This window comes from Lepidothrix coronata, unplaced genomic scaffold (genome assembly GCF_001604755.1).
Source record: "Lepidothrix coronata isolate B3197 unplaced genomic scaffold, Lepidothrix_coronata-1.0 Scaffold114, whole genome shotgun sequence".
Classification (NCBI taxonomy): Eukaryota; Metazoa; Chordata; class Aves; order Passeriformes; family Pipridae; genus Lepidothrix; species Lepidothrix coronata.
Genome location: NW_016690294.1, coordinates 2,483,681 through 2,510,748, shown reverse-complemented (window position 1 = coordinate 2,510,748; position 27,068 = coordinate 2,483,681). Strand labels below are relative to the sequence as shown.

At 41.3% G+C, this 27,068-nt stretch overlaps 1 long non-coding RNA gene across 1 annotated transcript in view; it reads left to right on the top strand.

Annotated features, from left to right (window-relative positions):
• LOC108502195 overlaps positions 1-27,068 on the top strand; it is an 85,754-nt gene that overhangs the window by 21,546 nt on the left and 37,140 nt on the right. The window contains exon 2 of the long non-coding RNA XR_001876363.1: positions 16,358-16,477. This is a non-coding gene — a long non-coding RNA (uncharacterized LOC108502195). The remainder of the gene's footprint in view (positions 1-16,357; positions 16,478-27,068) is intronic.

Here is a 27,068-nt window from a genome sequence, read left to right as displayed (position 1 = left end):
ATTATTATTATTATTATTATTATTATTATTATTATTATTATTATTTCTTACCACTTTTGATTGTAGTTATATTATTGGGAAACTCCTGTATGGCACCACCTATCACAGTGCCTGCAAAAGAATTCTGTTCCTGTAGGGCAGGATACTGAAGCATCTGAGGAAATGATTTCTGAACCTGCCAAACTCATAAACTACAGAGCTGTTCTGTCCCATAGAAGATAAACTGGGTTCTCTGGAGGTCTGTTGCCAACATTTCCACTTTTTGATTGATATTGGTTTCTAATGAGGGTTTTTTGTTTGGCTGTTTTTTTTTAAGATGCAGTAAAAAGATAAAACTTTGGAAAAGGGCAGGTGAAGCCTTTTCACTGGGTAAATGTTTACAGTCTGAGGTAATTTTATCACATCTCAGCAAAGAATGTAACTGGAAAAAGTTGTTAGAATAATGAAATAGTGTCCTTGTAGTCAAAGTACTAAAGTTGCTAAAAGTTGATCCAGGTTGTTGGAGTGATTACAAAGGTGTTGCAGTTCTGCCAATTGCCATCCTGAATTGAGACAAATCCTTGCATTAAGGGGAAGTTAAGTGAGGGGGTATTGGACTTAAGAAAGCATATGTTAATGCAATTTTGGTCCAAGAATAATATTGAAAAGAGCCTACAAGAGACAAAATCTACCCCTACACTTCACAGATGTAAATAAAATATTTCACAGTTGTCATAACTGAACTTCTTAAAATGCTGTTATGTGAAAGAGAAACAAAAGACATGATCAGGAGTTCACGTGGCCATGAAAGAACCCGTGTTTCAGGGTCATGCTGGTGTCAGTCAGGAGTGCATTCTGTCACTTCTGTCACATGGCATGGCCCTCAATTTTATTACAAGAGAAAGAGCAAATAAGTAAATTAAACCCAGACACAGCAGGTCTCAGCAAAAGCACAGTGAAATACCTAGTTTTGGTCAGTAGTTGCCAGTTTGTGTGAGCCCATGTGCACATGGCACTGGGCAAAGGGAGGGACTTTGGAACACAAGAAGTGGAAGAGTTCCTCATGTAGCAGTTCTTAGTGTGGAACTTGGGATGGGACTTCAATGTGGTGACATTCAAGGACAGACAAGATAAACATGTCAAAGTTTTTTGTCTCCTACCCAACTTTTCATTGAGGAAGACTCATTTAGTTTATTTCTACACCAGGAATTAGTCACTGAGTTGATCTGATGCTAGTCATTAGTAGTTAAAAACTCTCAAAGCAATATTCTATCAGAAACAGCAAGGACTAGAAGCTGTTCAGAAGCAATGAAGGGAAGCTGTGGCTGAACCACCACATCTCTAACACAGAACAGGAGAACAGGACAAAGGGAAGTTCCCTACTGCTTGGTTAAACCCTGTTGTTTGCAGTCATTTCAGTGTCAAAAATTTGTTTTTCTTGATTTGTTTCTCCCATGAATTTACTGTTTGGATTCAGAGCTCAACCTGTGTGTTACTTTCATGATCTGAATTAATTTCCTAAGATGAAAAGCAAAAGAAAACAACTGGTTTTCCTCTGCACTGTTCTTTCATTAACTTCATGACAAAACTGCTTTTCTCCCCAGTTACCTCAGCACCATCCAGTCAGTGCCTCTCTGCATGTTCAGCTTCTCAGCAAATGCAGGAAATAGTTGCTCCATGCTGCTGGCAAGACCAGGAGCTGGTCCCCCAGTCTCTTTGAAGCAGCAGCAACATGCAGAATGTCAATCCCTTTACAGTTCCAGGCTTGGACTGGGTTCCCTGGTGAGGCCAAACTTGCCCTGCTGCCCTGACAGTGCAGGTGTCTGAATAACAGAGAGAGGTGAGCAGAGTTTTCACTTTAAAAAGCATCTCAAGGCATTTCCCCACTCTTGCTTGTGTTTTACACAAGTTACCAAGACCTTCCTGTCTGCTGGTGGAATTCTTCAAGCATAAAAGTGGAATTTCTTCTCTCAGCTTTAGAAAATTAACAACAATTTTACTGTTCTTCTGAGTAATCCATGTAACAGGTTTGTAGCAGAGAGGACATTTTAGGGCCTTTTTCTGCCTGCACAGTTGCTGTCACAGCATTGCTGTAGCCCCTGTCTGGGCTCGTAGGATCCAGTTGTGGCAACTGCTGACACTGGATCACTGAAAGCTCTGCCATAAATCTGGTTTTAGGAACTACTGTGTTCTGATTTCCTGGCTGTGAGTGCTACTGCATGTCTGTCTGTGGCCTTTTCACATCAGATGTGCTACTTCTAAATGTCTAAAAGAGGAGTGTTGCAGTGAGTTCACATTTCTTCTTTTAATTTATGCACATGTACATTGCTTTTCTCCTGCAGTTCTATGGCCCATTACTGCATGAGTAAACTGTGTGCAGATTTTGCAAGTCTCTGCCAGAAGATGTTTATTAGTCTCATCATTCTTATGAAAATCATCTTCCAGCAGATTCAGGCAATGTGTAAAACACGGGATGTGTGAATTGGCCATTTCACACTACACTTACAATATTAGCAGCAATAATAATACCAGGGAAGGGGCCTTAGGGAAGGGGGTAGACCTTAAGTTAATTTGGTCATGAAGCTCTGGTATGTGATCTTTGTTAAGCCCAGAGGTGTAATGAACAGTGAGGTTATTTTCAAAAGTCACTGTCAATTGCTGACGAAGGTGACAAGCTGAAATATTGATGCAGAAAACAGCTTGCGGGTTTTTCCATATTTTCCCCCATTTGGGGAATGTGGTTGTACTGTGTCTTGAGGGTTGTTTTATGGAGTAAGAGACAGCTTTAAAGAAATGTTTAATGTTGCATAAACAGAGAAGCAGAATGTCCTGCTGCCTGTTTGAGTGTCTTGTAAAGCAGTGCCTGTTCCTGGTGATTGCCCCACGGTCCTGTGGCTGAGGTGGAAGTTTCAGGTGTGCTGATCAAACAGTTCTTATTGTAAAAGGTACAGGATATCTCTCCCCCTCTCTGCTGTGTAAGTGGTACCAGCACTGGAGCAGCCCTGCTGTTCATCTCCCTCACTCAGCTCCAGCTCTGCCCTTGCTCTGGATTGCTCTCCATCTGTCCAGCTCTCGTGTGCCCTGCTCTGCCCCTGCACTGAGCACCTTCTCTGGGGCTCTGCTAGGCACTGCTGTGAAGAAGGCTCCAGAGCTTAGGATTTCTTATGTTTGGGCACAAGTTTCTTGGATTTTTAAAAAATCTTTTAAGAAGTTTAGGTTTCTTTAATTTTTCATTGTCTATGAAAATTAATTGATAGATGGTAAAGCTGAAGGGATGATCAATTATGATAAATGGCCTAGAGTATCATCAGAGACTATATACCCTTGTCCAATGTATGTTTAAACAGACACCCAAGGCAATCTGAAAAAAATAAAAACCCTATCAGATTGCAAAATAGTCTAAAAAAAATTCAGTCCAACTGTAATATTTCTAGCATTGCTTTTACCTGGGCATTTGTCTCTCCGTTAATATTCAGGGCTTTGAATGAGCCTGGAAACTCATTCTCCAGTGTTCATTGGGTCTTACACTTCCCATGTGTTCCCCCCGACCTGTAAGAGGGAACATTCCTATACTTCCAAAAAGAGGAGGTTGACTTTCATAGCTAGAGGAGATCTCTGCTTGACAGTACAAAAAATCAGTGCTGTAAAATCTGAGGTTGAAGACAGTTATCTAAATTTCACTCATATGAGCATGTCAAGAGGGAGGTCTTGTTAGTCAGGTGCTTTAGAATAATACTCCTAATTTGAAGACTTTACAAGATAAATTAAGAAAAGCACAAAGACAATAATGAGTAGGTTTCAATTCCATCTGGTTAACACATTGAAAACTCTTCCTTTGTTTATAGTTTCTTGTCTTCAAGTCAGTATTTAAACTATGACATTGTTTGACTTCACGATCTAGTTTCTTTTGTCAGAAGCTTTAGAAGCCCATATAAATATTTGCTGTTTCTTCCTCCTTCAGTTTTGTTTACAATCCCCAAGTGCTGAACCGGTGGCAGTGACACATCTTCCTTTGGAGGAGCTGGGCTTGCTTGTCCCTACATGTGTAATTTATTCTTGTTGCAGTTCTTTCAGCACAATTTTTTTAAACCTTACTAGTGCCTGGCTTCCATAATCACCCCAATACCTTTTTGCAGGACAGACACCAATTGACAGTGCCCCCAAGTCCCCTGCAGTAGTAGACAATTCTAGGTTGGTAACTTTTCCTGCATGCTGCTCAGCCATTTCATTCTGAACTTCCCTTAGGATATCTGCATGAAGATTAGTTTGTCTCCACGTGTTATTGCACTTACTATGTATTTCCTCTAGTAATCAACCCAAATCCGTGCATATGGCTGCTTCTGAGAGAGTGCAGAACCTCAGGGGACTGTGTCCTGGGTGCACAGCTGGAGCAGCTGAACCATCCCAGGGGCTGTAGGGAGGAGGAAACCTGTGAGAACATGAGGACTAGAACTGTGAGACCTGGCTCAGAATGCATTTGTCCTGCACTCCAGAAACCCTGTCTGAATGTCATGTGTACCAGCAGGGAAAGCTGATGAAGTGAGTCATGGAACAAAGAGAATGTGTCATCAATCTCATGATGAGAATGAATCAATAACCTGCACAGAACAAACAGATAAACAGCCAGTTGGTAAGTGTATAGAAGGATAACTCTTTTACACCCAAAATGAGCAGGGAGCAGCCACTAACTGGTTTTTGAGAGCCCACATATGTTTTGACTGACAGGCATAATAGAATGGAGATGATCCTGAAGACAGACAGCAGAGCCAGCAAGGACTTTTGTATTTGAATCTCAGACTGGAATTCAAAGCAAATACTCTTGGGTCAGGTAAGGTAAAATTGCTCATCACTGGCAGTGACATTCAGGACACAGGTTTGTTTGTTAACCTTAACCTTTGCCTCCACTGTGTCAAACACATCTTGAAATCCCAAGTAACAAGAGCAAGCAATTAGAGAAATATTCCATGGGTAAATAGAAAACTTTAATTGAAGCAAGATTAGGCTAAAATTGGGTTTTACTTGTGACCTTTCATATCCAGTGCTATAACTAACAGTCTGATCTTGAGATAGGTAATAAATTTCTTTTCTTATAACAAATATTATCTTTTTTTTTTTAAATACATTTAATCAAAGTGTGAGTTACAAAGTTGGAATGATCTCGTCTCCAGGGAGGGAGCAACTCTGAAATGGTTCATGGAACCACTGGAGATCTTTGCTGTCAAGGTGCTGAGGAGCACCACGAGGCTTGTGTTGTGAAACACCTGCTCTTGCAGGAGAAGAACAGGAGAGAGGCAGTTCACAGGCACAGACACACCTCTCACATTCCCACATTAGGTGCACCCTGCTTCAGTGACTCTGTGGAGAGGGAGTTGGGCCAGTTATTGCCTCAGTGCAGAGCCTTCTGCCAAAAATAATTCAGTTGTCCAGGACTTACCTTCTGTCCTTTTCTGATGCATCTTATTTTCTATTATTCCAATGTATCAGTCTCCCTGTCTCATTGAGTCTTAAAACTAAATATTTTTATTTGACTTGATTTTAGTCTTTTACTTTCAATATTCAAATTTGATCTTAGTTTTCCTTGGGTCCATCTTTCTGCATCAGTTATTTTCACTCTTTTTACTGGCCCTGAATAAAGGCAGTAATGTCCCCACAGCAGTCAGTTCCAAACTCCCTCTCCTGAACTTTCCTGCCCTCCTAGAGGATGCAGTTGGATCTGTCTGGAATTGTTAAGCACAGGGACTGTACCTGGTTTGTAGCTGTCCCAGTAAGTGATGCTGAGGTGGCACTGGGAGCTCCAGCTGCCCCCCTGCTGCAGGGAGTGATGGCTCAGGCACTGAGCACCTGGTCCCACACATCACACAAAGCTGTGCACAGATGGAGTTCTGCTCCTCCTCAGGCTGCAACAGTGTTAAGTAATCTAATTTATATACAGAGGGCTGAAGTTGCCTGTTACTGCTGTTTTATTAGACTTTGTTTTCTCAGTGGGGTCCTGCCCCATGACTGGGGATTGTGGATGTTAGAACAATGCTCTGAGTAAATAATGGGTAGGGAAACTCTTCAGACTGGTAATGCACAGCAGCCTTATTTGCAGACCATGCTGTCATTGTACCAGTCACTGTTTAAACATGTGAGCAAAAAGACCTTGGGTAAAAGACCTTGTGCAGTCAGAGTCTGTTCCCTGATCAAGAGATAATAAACACAGTGGTGCTTCTGACATCTCTGCTTTCTGTCATTTGGGCTCATACCTGTATGGGTTTGATTTAATTGATTTAAGTACATTTTACAGTGTAGTCTTCTCTCTGTGCTATATTCTGTATGTTTAAAATAGTGACCTCCCCCAGCTCCACTGCTCTGTGCTGCAGGTGTAGAGAGAGCCAGCTCTGCTGTGGGGCTGCTGGGCTGTTTCTGCAGAGACATTTGTATTTCCCTGCTCCTGCAGTTCATCAGCTCTGGCCTCAAGGTGCTGTAGGAGTGCTCTGAGGGCCATTAACTGCTTGCACCACGTTGGGTTCAGACACGGGTGTCTAACCTTATCTTGGAGAGGTCTGCAGAAAATGACATTGGAAAGGAGATCTTCTGTTCAAGTTCGTGCCCTCTTGCCTAGTTTGAATTAACACCCACTTAGAGGGGGTAAGAAGTCAAAAATGTGCCTGGAAGGTTAAACATTAAGTATGCTACACTAGACTTCCAAACTTCCATAATGCATGAAAATGTGTATGTTAAAAATGTCCGAACAAACCCCAAGTTTAACTATTCATACATTTTAAAAAGTATGTGAATTTTAAAGCCTTTTCTGAGGTTCCCTTTTGCTGGTTGCCTTCAGGGGAGGTGAGGCAACTTTCTAACCTTTGCAGCCATCTCAATGGAAGAGACCGGAGGAAGAACACACATACAGAAAGAAATCTCAAATTTCATCTTGTTGTGTGATCTTTGAAGGGCTTCAAGAATAAAAATTTTAAAGAGAACCCCATAGGTGCTACATGATCTGCATGTTGTCAGTCAGGCTTACAGTCATCCCAGGAGACAGAAGTCACAGATTTACTGCCAGCACAGTCACCCCTCTTCTCAGCTGCCTTGCCTTTCTCTTCCCCTGCCCAGCACTCACCTTTGGAATTGGCAGCTCTTCCAAACAGTTGTTTGTGGTCCTTTCTGGGATCCAACCTGGATGCTTCTCATGACACAATGACCCCTGCCTTTGCCCCTAGTTAATCTTGTGTAGGGTCTCATGTTTCCTCTGTTTAGGGAGAATTTGGCTTACTAAAAATACTCCTTTCCCTTTTCTTTTGTTTAGACAGAGTTTGTTAAAGTCAGGTCAGATTCCTGATTCGGTCACAGCATGGCTGCATTCCAGTTGCCCTGGTAAAACAGGGGAACCTGTGAGCTGTGGGATGACAGCAGGTGGGGAGTGTGGGGTTAGCAGGAACTACATAATCTGGGGAAGGCTGGGTATTGTTAAATCACTGCCTCAATCCCAAAGGTTAATAAAAATATCTCTGATGTACCCACAGTCCTGTGCAGGAATGCAGATTGGTTTTCACTTGTGCTGAAATGCAGATGTACTTCTATGTCTCTATACCATAGGATGGAGAGAGTCTTGGCCTCAGACTTCAGTCAGAGATGTTCAAAGGACCCTCCTGATTACAGTGAACCCCATGATAATCATGGTACTGGCTCAGTATATTTTAAATAGTGTCTAGAAATATTTCCAGAGTGGTGAAACCATTTGTTGTTTAATAATTTTCCAGCTGTCTAGCTGTTCTTGGTGTCACTGTATGGGTTTCTGAAATTCAGAGCACTGGGAGACAGAGGCGGTTGAACCTCAGTCATTCAGGTAAACAAACAAACAAAAAAGCCCAACAACTGAAGTTGGTTTAGGATCTTTGTGAATTTTTTTCTGAATTTATCATACCAGCTATCACTTAGTCATTTGGTCCTGAATAAGATTGAAAAATGATATATGCAGCTTGCTGCCCAGTGGCAGCACTGGCAAGCCCGTGTGACTGCCTTTGAGCTGAATATTTTAGCAAATAGCACAGCCCAGCAGCAATTGCTGAGCCCTGGCTATATCCTCTCTTTGCAGTGAGCAGGGATTTTTCATTTCATACATCATTTACAGCTTGCCACAGTGATTGCAGTCAGCCAGGATATATTTTCAACACAAAGAGAAGAAAGAGAAATATATATCATTTGTTGCAGAAGTTGGGCATATTGGGTTCAAATTTAATTACGCTATAACATCAAAAGCTACACTAATAGAAAAAGAGTCAACTATCCTTAACTCAGAGTAAAATAAGATCAGTTTTCTTATTGCTCCCGAGTTCTGCCTGGGCTTCCCGGGCAGTAATTTGGCTGCTTTGATACATTACATCCATAATAGTCAGGGCACATCTTAAACGGGTGCAGTGCCTGTATCATCCATCTGAGGATTTTACAGAGGAACAGATGCCTTCAACCCTCTTGGCAGAATTGCCTTGTTAATGGCACTTATTATTGCTGAAAAGTGCAGCTCCCATTCCTTTAGCTCCTGGAGAGTCTGCAGGTTCCTGCTGGGCAAGACAATCAGTTAGGAAGGGGGGTCTCAGCAGGGATCCACTGGCCTGCACAGGGTCCCTGTGACCTCACAGGAAGCCTTACTCCCATTTTGCTTTTTCTTTTCCCCACCCACTGTCCTACCAACATGTCTGGATCTTGGTCTGCAGTAGCTCAGGTAGATGGGATAGGTTTTATTGGTCAGCTGAGCTGGTTTAAAAACAGTAGAGAAAGAAGCAGCCTTTTCCTGCAAAATGCTGTAAACCTTCAGAGTCCCTGGGAAACCTGGGAGATCCTGAGCATTGCCCCTTGAGAGCAGATCCACAGGTAAGGGATCTGTAGAAATACATGTAAGAAACACAGGCCTCATGTCTCGATACCTTCTTTTCCTTTCTCATTAGGGCTTCAGAAGAATTTCTCATTAGAAACTGGAATGATTCTTTCTATTTTTAAAGGCCTCAGAATCACAGAGGACTCTTGGCAAAATATCAATTTTTGAGACACCTGTAAAGCTTCATTTATTGAACTGCAATGGCTGCTGAAGCCTGCATAACAAATAACAATTTGTCTTCAGTTGAAACGTGTTAAAAGTTGAATTTGTGAAAAGTAGAATGTTTGAAAGATATACAAAATCTGGAAAAGCATTGGTATTACATGCTGCTGTAAACCAGGGTGCATGATAGTAGTTAACACAGTGTTTGGGGTAGCAAACAGAGCACTGATGCATCACAGCCTTGAGGGTCTGGCTGTGCTGGAGTGCCCAATGACAATTTTGGGATCGAGGAGTTAACTTCAAATGGGAGAAGTGTCTGATATTTTCTCCTCCCTGAATTCCCTGTGCTTTCCCTGATAACGTGGCCCTTAGCTTTGCAGGGATAGATCAATTCACCATTATGTCCTCATCATTACTGAAATAGGTTTGAAGTACCTGCTCTGTAGTACAGAGGCAGGAGAGCGATTACTGCAAGTAAAGCTCATTATTTAAGGAAAAAAAATCCCGTGTAAAAAGCTGTTGGTCTCAGGGTGTGGAAGTACTTCACGTTTGTAAGGCACTGCACAAGGAGAGCTCAGGGGCAGCTGCACAGCGAGCTGCACTTTCCATTAGCAAACAGTCAGTGGAGCCCTGACAGGGCCATCCATGGCATAACAGAACTTTAGTGCCATTCTTCAAATGACAATAAGGAGAAAAATAAACTGGCAAAGTCTTTCCTGGAATCATCTGTGGTTGTCAGACTTTGTCAATGTGCTTTTGACACCTTCTTTTAAAGTTAGAAAAGCAGGGAAAGCTATATGCCTGTAGCCTTGACCCTGTTTCCTTGTTGGAGAACTGAACTGATGAGCTGTGTTTGTTCTTTCAAGTTTCATTTGTCAAAATGTATAAGGTCATCACAGTTGTATGTATTTGACTTTAGGAGATGAACTGCTATAATTAGTAGCAATACACTCATTTTATTACTTTCTTTGATAGAAGATGAGGGTGTTTTTAAAAAAATCTTAATTTCAGAGTGAATTATATTAGTTTTTTGTTGCTGCCTGCTTGTGTTAAACTCTTTTTTTGGGTGTAATTAGCAATCAGTAAATTACTTTATTTCTCTTTTGTTTAATTGAGTTAATGATGTCTGCAAAGAAACATGATACCAGGGGGGGTTTTTTTGCTGCTCTCAGGGGGCTCTCGAGAGTTTCAGATTTTGCCAGACTCAGAGCTACAAGACATCGAGAGCTGTCCCGACATTTTTTAAAGACTCTTCCACTCCCTTGCTGCCTGCAGGTGAAGCAGAGCAGTGCAGGAGCCAGCTGGAACAGCAGTGAATAGGCTGGAGCTGCAGAGGGAGCTGCCTGGGGCTGACCCCTCTGTACCAGGGAGGGGGTTCCCTTGCTGAGAGGGCAAGGCTGGTACATTCCTGAGCCATCTGCCTTGCTGGGCCACAGTTCTGAGAACAACCTGCCTTCCTGTCCTTTTCCTGCTCTGCCCTCTAGAAAACGTAGCTCTCTTGTTACTTATGACACGAGACTCCTTCGTATCAAAGGATAAAGGAATCAGTGATGAAGAGAGAATTAGGGAAATGAGGGGAGTTACAGGACAGAGAGCTTCATTAGAAGGATAAAAAAAATCAGGGAAGAGGAAGATTTAATGAGGCTCTTGTTTATTACTTTTGCTAATTTAGGAAGTCTTGCTGCTGGCTGTGGCACTGGAAGGTTAAATTGTACATATACTTTCAGAATTAATATTGCAGTGAGTCAGAATACAGGACTTTAGTGTTCACTTGCATTTAATGGATAAATCTCAGCCTCAGACTGTAGGCATGTTGAGTTTCAAAGACTGTTTTCAAACTGCTCTTGGCCCTTTCTAAAACAGATTGGTCTGGATTAAGGCTACTCTGCTCTGAGTACCTCCATTTGCATATTGTTATGAACTGGTTTTTGTCCTTTTTTCCCCTGTGGTCTCCTGTGACCCCCATTTCTGCTTGGACACACTTTAGTTCTGAACTGTTTGTGGGTCACAAAGGGCTAATACCAGTCACCTCCTAAAAGAACTACCTTGACTACACTTACTGGATCTAAAGTAGATGCTGTTTGACTCTCTTTGGGGTCATTTATCCCAATATATGGAGTTTACTTGATTTTTTTATAATAACTTTATGCCAATGACACCAGAGCAGTCCAGTCCTGTTCATTATGTCTGAGATGCTGAGTGGCCCAGGGGCACAGTTGCCTTCCTGTGATCTCTTGCCTTTGGTGCATCCCAGACTGGATTCAGCCTGGGAGGGACACTGTCCTGGCACGAGCAGCTGGCACATGTGTCCTCCTCACTGCAGCCTGGTGCCAGAGTCATTCTTCATTCTGGGACCCAGCCTCCAGGGGAGCCTGGCCTCCCTGCCGTGGTCCAGGTGGAGGTGGAGTCCTTTCCAGGCTGGCAGGGTCATGAGGAGTGGAAGGGTTAGTGATAGGATCCTGTCCAGGGGGGATGGATGGGCTGCTCTGGCTGCATTAACAGAGTCCAGGGGAGGCAATTTTGGCTGTTGGACACTGAGAGCTGGGGTCTCTTCTCCAGTACAGGCTGCCCTTGCTCCTGTTTGCTGTTATTGAGACAGTAGATGGTGTTTTGTGATAACAATATCACTGGGGAAAACCATGCCATGTCAAGAAAGACTTTTTAATATGATCTGTCACAAGAGCAATAAGAAAAGGACAAAAACATGAAAGCATTGCTGTCATTTCAACAAAACTAACTTTTGCAGAGCTACAGCTCTGGAAGAAAAGCTGCCCTTTGAAATTCTTACATCCAGGGAAAGCTCTCTCCCCAGATTTCCAGCCAAGTAGCTGGGAGTGTGACATCATGCTTCTCAGCAGACATTATTAACTCAATTAAACTAAAGAGATAGAAAGTCAATTACTGCACCCTAATTATACAAAAAATGGATAAACAAGCAACAAAAAACAATTATATATTTCACTCTGAAATTAAGATGTTTAAACCACTAACAATTTAAATCAAAGAAACAGTAGTAAAATCAGTGTAATGTTACTAATTACATCATTTCATCTTCTGAAGTCAGATACATAAATTTTTGTTGACTTGGTGTATTTTGGCATTTGTAAGTGTAGAAATGGAACATGAATGGGTCTGTCTTACCCAACAGTGCTAAGAAGTACATCTGCTGAGGGAGAAACTGAGTCTGCAGTGATGGGAAGAACAGGCTGATAAGGAAGCTTCCTGCAGGGGTGGGCAGTGCACTCAGGAGTGGGCAGTGCTCAGGTCACTGGCACTCAGGGGTGGGCAGTGCTCTGGTCACTGGCACTCAGGGGTGGGCAGTGCTCTGGTCACTGGCACACCTCAGGGGTTCAGCCTGTTTGTGCCTCCGAAACTCGTGTACAGCGGGTTGGTTAAACTCCCAGCTGACATATACAGACTCTGTGTGATAATTACCTGTGTTTTCTACATCAACAAGAGTTACAATAGCAGAATTGAAGCTCGGTAGTGCTAAACATTTTCTGTGGCAACTTTGATTTCAAATAGAACACCATATTTATTCTTTTAGGCACATAGTAGAGAGATAATACAAATTATAACGTACTGATTATAATGTCCTACTTGAAAGAACCTCTATATAGACCTTAGAAAGAAAATTACTTGTGTTTTTTGTAGAGTAAGAAGCTGAGCTTGCAGTGATGGAAAAAATGCAAGGGTGTGTAATAATCAGTGCCCACAGTGACCCCAGGTTTTCTAACAAAATCATCTGTCAAAAGATCTGACCCATCCAAATACAAGCTGTGGAAATGCAGCCTTCTACACCATTGCCTCATACCAATCAATAACAATTCAATCCTGGCAGAATTCAGGCAGAGCCTATTATAAACCATCTAAAACTGAATTGCTGTCAAAGAATTAGACATGAAGGGGATTGCCATACTAGTATCTGATGGGAAAAAATAGTTTAGTACAGTGGGACAGTTACAGGTATTGCTTAGTGACAACTGCTTCAAAAATCTAGAAATATACTGGGAATATTTTAAACATCTAAACATAAATGAGGATTGATAGCCTTGGCTTTGATCCTGGCAGGAACTAAGGCAAGAGAAAATATGGTTGTAGTTATTCTTTCCCATTGGTCAGAAATCTGTCAGACCCATGTCTTGATTCAGAATAGAAGGTAGACTTCACTCCCAAATATTTAATTTGTATAAAGCTCCAGTTACTCCTGGATGAAAAAGAACTGCATTTTCTTTTTGCAGGAACAGAAAAGAGGAAGGTGTTGCAGTATCAGAAGAATGATTTTTTTATTTTTTTTTTCTTTTTTTCCATTGCAGAACTCAGAATGTTCTCACTCTTGGATGCCTGTATGAAAATGTTTTCCACCAAATTGTTATTTTATCTTTTTTGTTCTAATCTGAAGGCAAGCGTAGGGATTATCAAATGTTTTGCCACTAATTGGGTATGTCCTGTGACATAATATGGAAGGTTCCTTTCATAATGGTGTTATACTGAGTAGACACATTATTATTAGCTGTCTGCCTACACAAAAAGAGTGAAATACTTCTTACTGCCTGCACAATAAAGAAAAAAAAAATCTCATTTTATATAGTGTTTGAGAACCCCCCCTAACAATGAGAGTAATCCTGTGCTACTTAGAAATTTGGTTAGATGGAGGTACCTTGAGAATATTGCTCCTTGAGCTCCCTGGTGCTTTTAGGCCAGGCTTGGCAGGCAGGGGCAGATGGCTCGTTATTCAGGTCCCTGTAAGTGCCCTGGTACAGATTGTCTGCCTGGATGTGCTGGGAGAGCTCTTACTGCCCAGGGAGATGGAACTGGGCCATTAGGGAAACAAGGAAATGGGAGGTAATGGCTGGTTAATACCCTCGGGCTGAGGGGGTGAGGTATTTGCTCTTGAACCGTGCCTGTCAGTGAGTGAAGAGGTAATTTCCATGTTCTCTTGGACTTGATGGGGGTAATCAGATGTTACTTTAATTTGTGGGCTGCCTTTGTAAGTCATGGGCCCTGCTGCCCGTGTTGTGTTACTCCCAGGGCACTCCTGGCCACACAGTGGGTCGCTGCTTTCTCCTCCTGCCTGCGTTTGCCTTTCCCTCAGTGCTGAATCCTCCCTGCCAGCTGGGGCTTTCCGAGGAGATTCTCCTCCCTGCTGACTGCACTCCGGGGACCCGGGGCTGGCAGCCACACTCCACCTTTGCAGCTCTGCCTCCTTGCCTTGCCTGTTCTCCTTCCTTTGCTTCTCTCTTGCCACCAGTGCCTTCTGCTTCTCTCCTAATCTGGCCATCACTGCACCCTGTAAAAAGGGGAAAGGCTCAGTCCCAGTTAAGAATCATAGGAAAGGATTGTAATAGTTAAAAATCACTCTATGAAGAATGTCTTCTGAACCAGAAAGCCAGAGATTAAGGTTTTAACTACTCAAAGGGGACAAAATTGCCTTTGTGGTTATAAATAGCCTTCAAAAGGAAATATTAAATGGGTTTTTTGATGGAGAAAAAATATTTGGCTCTGTATGTAACATACTGAAAATCTGTGAATTTCTTGGTTCTTGAGCTTGTGATTTTTGTTTATTGGTGACAGTACCTGGGAGTCTGCAGCTGCCTTTGGCAGTGTGGCATGAACCAGGATCAGCCCCAATCAGTTCTCTTCTCTCGAGGTTCCCTTCTTGCTGCTGCTTTGGCACAGAACCCAGTTCTGTATCCTCACTGTATATACTGCATCCCCACTTGTGGGAGTTTTCATATGATCAAACCTGCAAAGAAATGCCCTGTTGAGCACACATGGAATGCTGTATCTACATCGTTACCCAAGGGCACAGTGAATTAAGAAACTTTCTGGTTTTCCTTCGATTATACCGATGCAGTTTGTAAATATGGATTCCAGAGCAGGAGACAGTGCCCTGAAGATAACAGCTGTGCCATCCATGGTAGCTCACTGTACACTGCTGTGAGCAGCACATCAAACAACTTCATTCCAAACACATGGCTGTGTCATGGATGCAGAATGGCTTTTACATTTTCCTTTTAATTTACCCTTTTGCTAACTGTATTATCTTCCCAATAGAGCTGTTTATCAGGGTGGCGATTAAGTGGAGTCTACTTTACATTGTGTCTTTTGAAAAATATCTAAATTAGGATGATCTAAAACTCCAACAAATTATGGGTACTTCAGTTGCTTATGTTTGTGCTCCATGGGCAGCAATTTACCCAGTGTTTTTCCAATTCAAGTAAATGGGAGACAGCTGAGGGTTAGCAAGGCTCATCTTACCAAATCATAGATATTTTAAACAGCTGGCAATAAACTGTAATTTATATCTATAAAGTAAAATATTTATCCAGAAGAAGTACCTTTAGAATATACTTGAAAGCTGCATCTGAGCTGACATGAAGGGGAGCTTTGTATCTTATTGCCATGGGCTAGGGCTTCAATTTATAATTAATTTATATGCTGTTCCTCTGAAATGCCATAACTTTTATTATTAATCAATTTAAATTGAAAAGAAGTAGTAGTTCTAAGAATTAAAACCAGACTTCCTTCAGTAATTGAATTCATCAGACTGGTTTCATAAGCAGTAAATGCAGCTGAACTCCACAGTGAGAGCAAACAGTAAAGTTAAATTCGTGTACATCGTGAGCTTCACGAAGTCTGTGTTTCTCTCATAGTCTTTTCTAAACTGTTATCAGTGATTTTCTGAAGAGGGCTGAGCAAATGAGTTTTCCAGTGCACTGACAGTTATGATAGTTCTTAAAAATCTTGACTTAGCTTTTTCCATACCAGTTTCTGATTGTTGAAAGTTTTAAATGTGTTGCCTTTTAAAATCTCTTTCCTCTCATTCTTTCCAATACCTGGAGATTTCCTCTGGCTTGAAACACCCCCAGTGTTACAAGACTTGCAGGCCATTCTTTCTGCTCTTCACTAATCCTGTGACATGTCATTACATCTCCATTGAACTCACGGGGCAGCCTCACTTTATGCCCTAATTTGGTGATCTGGCAGTGGGGTCTGTGAGATCTGCAGAGTGCAGGTTGTGTTCAGTGATCCCAACACCTGAGGGACCATGACAATTCAGTGGTGTTGAATAAGATCAAGACCGTTTTGGTCTTTTGAAATAAAGGCTGTGCCTGTAAGGAGGTGAATGGGGTGCACTGAAGAGCTGGGCCATGTGAGCAGCCTGCAGGTAAAAAGAGATTAATGTGTAGTAACTCAGAGCAACCCAAAGCCTCAGCTGTGGTCTCCAGAGGTAATATCATTATTTGGCTTCAGATATATAGATAAAAGAGTATTTTCCTAATGTTCCTAGCAGTGTTACAGCTAACTTTGTAATATTGCAGTATTTGTTCTGATGAGATAATATTTGTTCAGGTGGGATGGAATACTGTTGGTGGAGTTTGCCACTTTGAGGAAAGCCTGAAGAAATAAAGCAATAGAAGCAGACTTCAAGTGGAATTTGCATTCTTTCTTGCTTTGCTCTCTGATGAGAAGGTAAGGAGCTGCTGTTCCCTGTTAGTCTCAACACCTGCTCAGTAAAGGTCAGTTGTTGTAATACTGGTGTCACACTCACAGAGCTGAGCTGCTGTGGGAGCTCACAGACAGGGCACTGCATTTCTCAGCTCTGGGAGCTCACAGACAGGGCACTGCATTTCTCAGCTCTCATCTGCCTGTGGCTGCATCAGCAGTGACCTCATATGTGCACTGTGGCAATGCTGTGGTAGAGACTAGAAGTGAGTAAATCAGTGCATTTGGTGTGTTGGTCTGGGCTGGCATCAGTCTGATGTTCCAGAGCTCTAGTGCAACCTCAGCCATCTGCTGAGCAGCAAAGGCCCTGCTGAGGGGCAGTGCTGCCAAGCTAGGCCAGTCTGCAAATCGGCTACGTTGCTCTTTTTCACTTGGGACTTACTTGAATAATGATTTTGCCCCGTGACTTATTTCTCTATTAAATTTCACTTAAAATTTTAGCTTTCTCTTTTGTCCGGTAATTTGTGCTGTAAATGTAGAACATGGTGTTAGGTGCCACAGTATGCACTTATGCTGCTTAAGCTGGATTGCAAGCTCTCGTGACCAGTATTTTTTTCTGCTGCAATCCTTTTAGGCTGGGAAGCCTTCTAATCACTATTTATATACACAATCTCTGCCTATATACACAGTGTTTCCTGAGTCTAGAACTGGCATATGTACATTTCTAAAATGCTAAAATAGTTACTTTCTTTTATTTCTCTGATTTAAATTTGTAGACACCTAAATACAGTCAACTCTGACTCATATTCAGCAATTACCTAGATGTGAGTTAGCAGGAATGTCAAGTTTAGCCCAGATAAATAAGGCAGTCTACTGAAAGTGGTTCAGTGCAATACCTTAATACCTTTCTGATATAGTTAAATATTTTTTTAATGATACAAAAGGCATTATTATTACTATTAATAGTAATGATTGATCAAAGCCATAAATTATAATTTTTACATATCCTTGTTTATCTGAACTTTCCACTGGGAGATGTGACCCAACTTAAGGAGATATTTGGCTGTCTTTGGTTATCTTTCTGTATCTCTGGTCTCTTTTTTTGTGGTCTGTTTTCTCCCAAATATTGAAAAGTCCTTTTTTTTTTTTTTTTAATTCTGTTGTGTTTGTTTGGATGTTTGTTTGTTTTGTTTTAACAGAAACAGAGTTTTTGGGGTTTGGCAAGCCCTAGTTAACATATAAGTCTCCCTGGCACATATTTGACAGTGTAGTCTAGAAACACGTCATTGAAACTGTGCAAGTTCTACACTGTAGTACTAAATGAGGAACAAAGATATGGGGACAGAAATGCTGGTTTTGTGAAAAGGTGCTACATGACTCAGTGATGTTTTGGAGCTCCTGTGTTCACCTGGCTGTGCCTCTCAGAGTCCCTTTGCTGGGCATTAGCTGCAGCAGGGCTGCACTCTGTTGGTTCTTTACCCTCCCTCCTCTGTGCTCCTGCTTTTCCAGACCTGGTGTCTCACCCTGTGAACATGACCCAGTCTCACAGTTCCTTTCTCCTTTCTCCATCTATTATTTAGCATTGCTCTTGAGGAAGGTGCACATTGCCAGAATAAAATCAAACTCAGCCCCGTGGGCTGTTCTGACTGAGAATTCCATCCTGGTTCAGCTCTCTTCCTGGAGGGACTGGAACAGCAATGACAGCTGTAGTCCAAGTTTTACTAATGTGATTTCTTTGCAGATAAATTTACTTATTTACTTGCAAAATTCTCTTCCTTTAGCTGTAAATACAAATGTAAACGTATCATCTCATGGTCTCCACAGATTTGCCCTGGGTTCTGGTTCTGGCAGGGTGTAAGCTGCAGGCAGCAGGTGAACATCCCCAAACAGACTGATCAGTAAAGGGTGCACAGTAGAATTCTTATAAAACTGATGTCTATTCCCAGTGCATTCCTGTGCCTGGATCCCTGTCACCATGGTAGAACATCATCTCTTGGTTTTAAACTTTCTCTGATACTTTAACTGTGAGATTTTTGGCTTTATTCTGTGCATACAGAACTCAAGTGTAATATGCCTTGTAATCAATAATGAAGTTGAATTCACTATAAAATATTTACTTTAAGATGCAGAGATGTGCCAGCTTTTTCACAGGAAGCTATGAATAAGCTAATGAAAGAGGGGAGTACACTGTAGCCGCTGTTTATGTGGTAACAACTGCAGACTTGAAAAGCAAATGTTAAGCAAAACATCTTTTGCCTTAGTTAGGCAAGAAAACAGTACTTTAAAATGCACCTTTAAAGTTTAATTTAGCAATATACCAATTTTGCAAGTTTCTGATCTTTGTTTTATTTATAAATCTCAAAAAAATCAGCAACCAAGGCATTGTGAATTGTAGATAATGAAGAAAAGGCCAAATGTGATATAATCAATCCGTGTCTGTATTACAAGCACATAAAAGTAGAGCTATGCAAAATGTCCTCAAGCTGTTCCCATAGGTGGCTTCTGTAAAAACAGAAGTCTCCTCATTGTATATGTCTTAATTTTTCTCTTCTTGTTGAATCAGTTTTTGCACGTTTTCCTTTGCACTCCTATACATAACTGTTGCTGCCTTTTTGGGTGATTTAAGCCCATGAAAAGATGGAGTTGAAAGACTCCATCTACAGTGTAATGCCAAGGAAAAGGGAAAAATGAATAAAATTTTAAAGTGAAGAACAAGAAAGAGAAGGGATGTCTGAAAGTTCCCTAAATGGACTAAAGAATGCTAAAGTATGCTGAGGCTTAAGGACACTTTCCCATCAGCCAGGAAGAAAATGAGTGAAGTTTATTCAGTACCTTTTCATTTTTCCTGGGCTGGCACTTTTAGAATTTCAATCTAAAGGATCTCCATTAGGCATGGTTAAAAAGCTAGGCATAGGCTAATTCCACAAGAAATTTGGGAGTGAATTCCTTTCACAGAACAGTGCTAACACAGGCACTGGAGCTGCAGTGTGTCAGCTGCCTCTCAGCTGTTTGACACTTTTGTCTCCAAACTGCAATATCTTGGTATGTTCTTAACTTGTTCCAGAAAAAGAGAAGTGAAATCATAGAGGGGTTTTTTTCTTTCTTTTTCTATTTTTCCCTTTAGGTATAAATTTTTTTCCTTTCACAGTCTGTAAATGCTGTTCCCCAAGCATACCCAAGAGGCAATATTCCTAGAACAATGGGTTTAATCCAGCTACTGGAATATCTGCTGCAAAGTGTTGCTGATCCAGCCAGGAGGTGCTGGGCTGCAGAGGGCTGCTCTCTTTTCCTGGGGCTGGTCACTGGGAACACCAGACAGCCCTGATGGCTGAGCAGAGAGGTTTGGTATTTAAAAAAAATGATTTGCTCATTCTTTTTGAAGGATTTCTTCCACTCCATTGATTTTCAAAATAATAATTAAAAACTCCCACTGGTCAAAGCATTTTGTAAAGTTTTTTCAAAATATAGTATTTTGTTTCCGATTTTCTTATTTCAGCAACGTGATGTTAAAGTTCTGAATTCTGCCATGGCAACTTTTGCAGTCCTTTGACAGAAAAAACAGCACTAATTAAATGCGTTTCCTATTAAGGATGTTTGGCTGGTATTATGAAACACATTACCCTTTCATTTTTATTATCTGATTATCTGTTCTGGATAATACCAAAGTATGAGAGTGGAGAATTTAAAGAAAAGTTGGGCCGTTTCTAAACAGTTCCCTTCAATGGTGAGTTTCTAGAGAAAGCTAGCTTAGATCACATCAGCTTTTCCGTGTCCACTGTCAATTGGGGTATGAAAAGAAACATCTGCTGAAAAAAATATATGACTTTAGGAAGGAAGGGGTTAATTGGGCAGTTCAATTTAAACGTGTAACATTTGTTTTATTTAAATCCCCTAGATATCATTGGAAAGAATGTCTTGGTTATTAGTTGCCTCTTTTCTGATTTCAGGATTTATTTCCAGGACTTTCTGAGAGCCTTTGGTTTATTGAAGCTCCTGTGTTTAGGCAAATAAGGGCTGCCTTTTTCTTTGAGATTTCGTCTCTGAAAATGATTGAGTAGATGTTACACACCTTATTTCTGAAGTCATAACAATCTTTTTCTTAATAGTTGGAAGCAAATGAAACATCATAATACTTATGGTATATGGGTGCAAATGAAACATCATAATACTTATGGTATATGGGTGCAAAAAACTTCCCCACGTTTGGGTGCTTATAAATAAAACCTTTTAATTTTCTCACCTGAAATGGTGTCCAATCTTGGTTTGAAGTAATATCGACTCAAATTTTATTGCTATAATTGTGGTTTTGGTTGTTCTGAATAGTTTCCCAGGGCTGCCTTTATAAACATTGCCATCCTTTCCAGCCACTCTCAGCAGATTGCCATGTGTGCCCTGGAAATGCTTTCCATACAAGCTGCAAACAAGTGGTAGCCCAATATGGCACCCCAGAAAAAGATACCCAGACCATGGAACATTTATCAAACTGCTGTTCATGAAAAGCTGCTCTCATATGAACTGCAAGAATTCATTCTGTGTCAAAACAAACAGCAGAACAATTCAGCTGGGTGACAGATTTGGACATCGGTTTTTAGTGTTGCTTCTTGAATTGTCATAACAAAGAAATGAAGACATTTCTGCATCGTTCTACCTGCAGTTGTTTTCCACCAACCCTTTGCTGTCCGTGTCATTCCTGCCCTTTCCCTGTGGCCAGGGACAGGTGACGGGAGTGCAGGATGGGAGCGATGAGTGAGGGGGTTCAGGACTGTGGCCGGAGCAGGACGGGTGACGAGAGTGCAGGATGGGAGCGATGCCATGGACAGGGGGTTCAGGACTGTGGCCGGAGCAGGACAGGTGATGGGAGTGCAGGATGGGGGTGATGAGTGAGGGGGTTCAGGACTGTGGCCGGAGCAGGACGGGTGACGGGAGTGCAGGATGGGAGCGATGCCATGGACGGGGGGTTCAGGGCTCATCTCTACGGTGAGTCCACCCTGTCTGAGCTGAGATGGATGTTTTAAGCTGTTGGATTCTTGCAGTCCTTTCCCAGGGGGTGATAAGGTGGAGACAAACCCTGTGCCTGTTCCCCGTGTGTGCCAGGCCTGGGCCGGGTGTGAGCGGCCCTGTGGGAGTGAGGGCTTTGTTATTGGCCTTGGAGGCTCTTTCTCGTGCACACTGAAGGGAGAATTGTGCATTTCTGTGTAGGCATGTTTTTAAAATCTTTGTTGTCCTGCTGTAAAGAGATGTCAGAGGTACCCTGATGTTAATGAGCAGTTCCTACACCCACGTTCAGCTTTACCAGCGGCCGCCGAGCCCGCAGGCCTCGCGTGTCCTGAGCTGCACAAGTTCTGTAACAATCATTACTCTGTGTCAGGACAAAATTACCTTGTAGGAGCATTGCATAATGTCTGGTATATTAATCATTAGAGATATTTTTGCAGCACTCAATTATATTACGAAGGCTGGGTTATGTTCTGATCTTTCTAATGGTCATATGTAAAGTACTGAAGCCTCCATTATTTTATAATAAGTAATGCATATCCGACAGAATAATGCATTATGCACATCCTCTCCTATATGACTCTAAAGGTCAGCTAGTAGCTTGAATATTTGTGTCCTCCAGAACATTTCACTTTAAGGGTTCATTAGGAGGAACGTCTTTCTCTTTTCAGTGTGTTCTACCAGCAGGCTATCACCTACAGTACCAAGTTTGACTATTTTATTTTATACAAAGGAAAATTGTATGAGCATGCCCACTGCACACGTTCACTTACAGTTATCAATTTAAAAGCATTTCAAGATCAAACTAAGCCAGCTTTTACTGGAACATATGACAAAGGAAGCAGCCCAAATGCTGCAATTTACTTTGGGTAGATGTTTCAAATTCAAATGTAATTACAGACACCAACAGACACTGCCCTAATTTATAGATTTTGGCATTGCCAACAGGTGCTTAGTTCTTAGTCTGATTGCTGTTTCTTCCAAAAAATGTACAGGTAGACCTTTATTTTTAAAGTGTGGAACCCTGCAGTATGCTTTAGTGATTGCCAAAAGCTGTATTTCATGTCAGACACATCAAACTCCTGTGTTTAGTGGTGGAAATATTCTTTCCAAAGGTATTATTTAAAGTTTAAATATTTTATCCTGTTTGAATTCCCAGGAACGTTTGCTCATTTTCCCCAACAGTTTAATTTCTGTGGTTTAATTACTATCCTATTCAGGAAAAGCCATGCAGAAATGAGGGAAGGAGGCATGTTCTACCTGTGCAGGTGATGACACGTGCATTGCATTTGTGAGCCACAGAAGACTTGCCCTAAACAGCTGATGGGAACCATGTGCCTGAGGTCCAGTTATGTTTAAAGAATCAGCTTAACTTTGAACATACAGGTGCTGCCCATATACTCAGAAAAGTGACTGTGCTGGTACAATTCTGGTCTAGAAGGGTGTTACTGGAAAGTTGAAGGGGGAAATTAAAGCCTGTGCCTTAACAGGCTAGCCTGGTAAGATGAATAGCAGTGTAGGATAGGACTCACTCTAGTTTTCTCTTGGTAGGAGGTGAGTCTCTGACCTTTGCCTTCTCCAATGCTCACTGTTTGGAGCTGAGGTGGCTGTTTCAAATGCTATTTGCTTTCTCAGTTGGTGTTGGGAAGCTCCTATTTGATAGAGCTGAATTATTGTGATGGGTTAGTCTGGCAGAAAACTGGCTGGAGGATTTTGTGATAGCTTTGGGGCCAGACCCTAATCAACAGGCCATATGTTTAGATCCTTCTCCATAACAGATGACTGTGTGCACACGCTCCCAGGTGCAATGTCATTGGGATTGTATTTGCAAACATAAACTGGTGACATTCAATTATGTTCATAGGCAATGTTGTAAAAGCCACAGAGGAAGTAATTTACAACACTAGCACAGTATGCAATTCTTTGCTTATAATCAATTTTTCATTATATAGGAATATGGTATACTATGTTCATATTTGTTTTCCTAATTTATTGAAAGAGCTGATAATGTGTAAAGTTTGTCCCTTTCACCGACATTTGAGAAAATAGTGGGCCAAAAGAAATTGCTAGGAAAGCAGTATCAGTATATTTTTATTAAGTTTTAATTAGAAACAAAAGCCCGAACCACCAGTGTTTTGGCCAGTTCCTGAAATGCATCTTACTCCTTTTTGTGCTGGAGCACGTGTGGTGCTGCCCCAGTGAAGTGGAGCCTGCAGGCAGCACAGCCCAGGGCAGGTGTGCCCTGTTCTCCCTGGCAGTGCCTGGGTAAAGCACTGAGAGAGCAGATCCTGAATTAAAGCATTCATTGTGAGTTCCTTCATACCTCTTCTTGAGACACCGGGGTTGATTTTTACTATGAATATAAAAGAGCTAAATTTGTATCTCATGGGGATAATTTTTTTTCAGTAAGAACTCATTTGTCTCGAAAATGTCCATGTATATCATATCTGATGTATGTTTTATTTATTGACAGTGAAATTACTGCCAGAGACTTGATAACACCACAGTCCACGTGCTTAGAAGGTTAAAAGGCACTTTGCTGGCTGGAATTTGCTGTTTGTTTCTAACTGATTTACTGTCGCTCCCAAGACAAAAAGATAGGTGCTAGTGCCAATTTTTGGTGATGATAATTCTATTGAAACTAGCAAATAGTTTTTTGTGGGCTTAGCAAACAATCACCAGGTGAGATTATTTCTATAAGTATTCAGGTTAGGACCAATTTCTAGAGACTAATGGCTCTATGGGCTCTCCAGTCTTATTTTGGCTTACCCTGGTACTAAAGTGTATTCTTTCCTTTAAAATTGCAGGGAAATCTTAGGTACTGACCTTCTGTCATGGTGGATAGCTGATGATGGAATTAATAAATTTTTCAAGAATATTTTCAGCAATGTATTCAGCCATTGTCAGCTCTTATAACAGAAATAAATAAATGGATCATATTAATAATAAAATTATTAGCTTAGTAGGTGGTAAATTTATTGTGCTACTCTGACTTTAACATGTTGGTCTTTTAATTTGGGTGACTCCTGAGGCCCCTTAGAGATAATGCTGTCAAGCATTATGTGTCTGTAAAGAACGAGGTGCTGGGGGAGTCAGTTTGTCAGCACTGAGGCTGCATTAGGGACCATGCTCTGCAAATGGCTTCAGCTGGAAATTTGGAAGTGATGTCATGGGAGACATGAGATGTTCTAAGGGAGCAGCACTGCATGTTGCATTCCAGCCTGAGGGGAACAAATGGCCAGCACGAGCTTGAAAATGGGCTGGAAAAGCTGAGCTGCTCATTCAGACAGCATCTCCATCTAGTCAGACATACTCTATCACTTCTCTACGTGGTGACTGTTAAACCCAACTAAATCTAATTCAAATGAAGGAAAATTAATCAAGTAATTACAACTAATAAGACTTTTCATATTCTGTTGACAAAATTGCATTAAATGTTCTCTCTCTGCGCTCCTACATTTTTTGGAAGAGTTGTATATTAGAAGTGGTGCATTTTTACTAGGTATTATACTAATCATATTAGATAAATTATCTAGTTTCTTTACGCTAAATTTTATTTTTTCCTGTCTGACATAACAGCCCTTACCTTACTTTTCAGTAGCACCAGAATATATTGTTATCTTTTGTCTTTTTTTGTGATAGAGTGGCAGAATTGAGAATTCAAAAATCAGATAGAGTGCTCAGGCCCACATAAATACATTACGAAAATTGGGAAAGTGTAGTATAAGGTAATGCTAGAATGTAAAAAAAAGAGTATAATATATTAATATAAAATAATAGGAAATTATATTTGACCTTCTGTTTATGACTCTGCATGTTGCTAGTTAGTTCCATTGTGGCTTTTGTTCTCTACATTTTCTTTATCTCTCAGATTATTTCAGAGCAAATTTTCTTTTGCAATGAAGAGCCTGTGATTTATACAGCAATTCATAGGTCCAACAGCAAAACATCTTGAGAGGATAATGATTTCTTTATATCCATACTGGAAAGCTCTGTTGAACTTTCTGTTTGCATTGGAATAATCTTTCTTATCAAATTATAAGTACAATTTAGGAAAAAAAGTTATTCTGCATTTTGGGAAATCACATACTTCTTGTGGGATTTAAGACTCCAATTGAAAGCAAAGGATATAAGTGAATTTTTGCCCTTAGAAGACCAAGCTTAATGTACCAGCATGGAATGTGTTGTGGTGTGTTGATCCTGTGTTCGTACTGATGGTTGAAATTGCTTCCAGTTGGGACTCAAACGTGTGATGCCAAACCAGGCAGTAGTGATTGAAGCAAGTATTGAATGTGAATTACACAACAGATATCAAAGCTTTATTTGCATTATGTTTATTTGTAACCACAAACACAGGACTTCGCAACAACAAAAAAAAATGGTTAAAAACAAAGCAGCAGACATGTTTTCTGGGATTCACACACATCTATATTGTACCCTCTTGTATTTATAAGTTAAAATAAATTCTCTGTCAGTTTTAAAAAATGGTGATAAAGCTCAGAGCTACCAGAATAAGGCATCATGTCTTGATAAAACATTTTTCTACCCTGCAGCTTCCCAGTGAACAGATGACAACTATATTTAGTGGAGCTGCGTCTTTATTTCCCAGTTTTAGTCAAGAAATTGGACAAGGACAGGGAAACACAGGTTGAAAGCTTAGAGTAATTCAGTCCTTACCTTTGCTTCTGAAATCTTGCTAGTCTTTGGTTGCCATCTCATAGTATTTGAACTCCTCACTTAGGAAATTAGATGTAGTAGAGCAAATTGAAGGCAGGTGCAGCTACTTATCATGTACAGACTCAGGCACCTCTTTGCTGAAAACATGCAAATCAAATTTGGAGTAATAATACTGGCTCTGCAAACCATGGGATCAGTTAGATGTTTGACAAGGAAGAATGTATGCTCGTGACATGACTTGACCCGTGTTCCAAGGGCAGCATCGAGACCATAATTCTACTTGGTGGAGCCATAGATCAGTGAGAAGATGGGCTCATAAAGAAATTGTGTCAGGCAAGGTCATCTTCCTCTTGCCTAACTTCCTGGCCATAGAAAATGCGACTCATAAAATGTTCACTGCACATGCTCTTTAAATGTCTCTGTGAGCAAAGGAGACTGATGACTGAAAAATTAATCACAGCAGTTTACTCAATGAATAAATGCTTAATAAATCTTGCTGCTTATAGGCTAACCATGAACAAATAGCAAAGTATTTAAAGTTAGTCTTTATTTGATATTTTCTGAATAATTTTAATAATAGCAAATCCATTGCTGTCCCAATGCTTCCCATTCTGTGCTCATGCAGGACTGAAGATTACTTGTGAGTGAAACGTCTCATTGATTCCCCTTCAGAGCCAGTGTAACGTCTGCACTCAGGTGGGATGAGTGTTGGAGTGTTGGGATGGCTCTGGGGTGTGCAGGACCCAGAGTGCTGCTGCTGGGGCTGAGCCCAGCTGGGGAGTGCTGGAGCAGCAGCAGGACATGGCACTGGGGTGTGCCAGGGTGCCCCAGCAGCAGGACGTGGCACTGGGGTGTGCCAGGGTGCCCCAGCAGCAGGATGTGGCACTGGGGTGTGCCAGGGTGCCCCAGCAGCAGGATGTGGCACTGGGGTGTGCCAGGGTGCCCC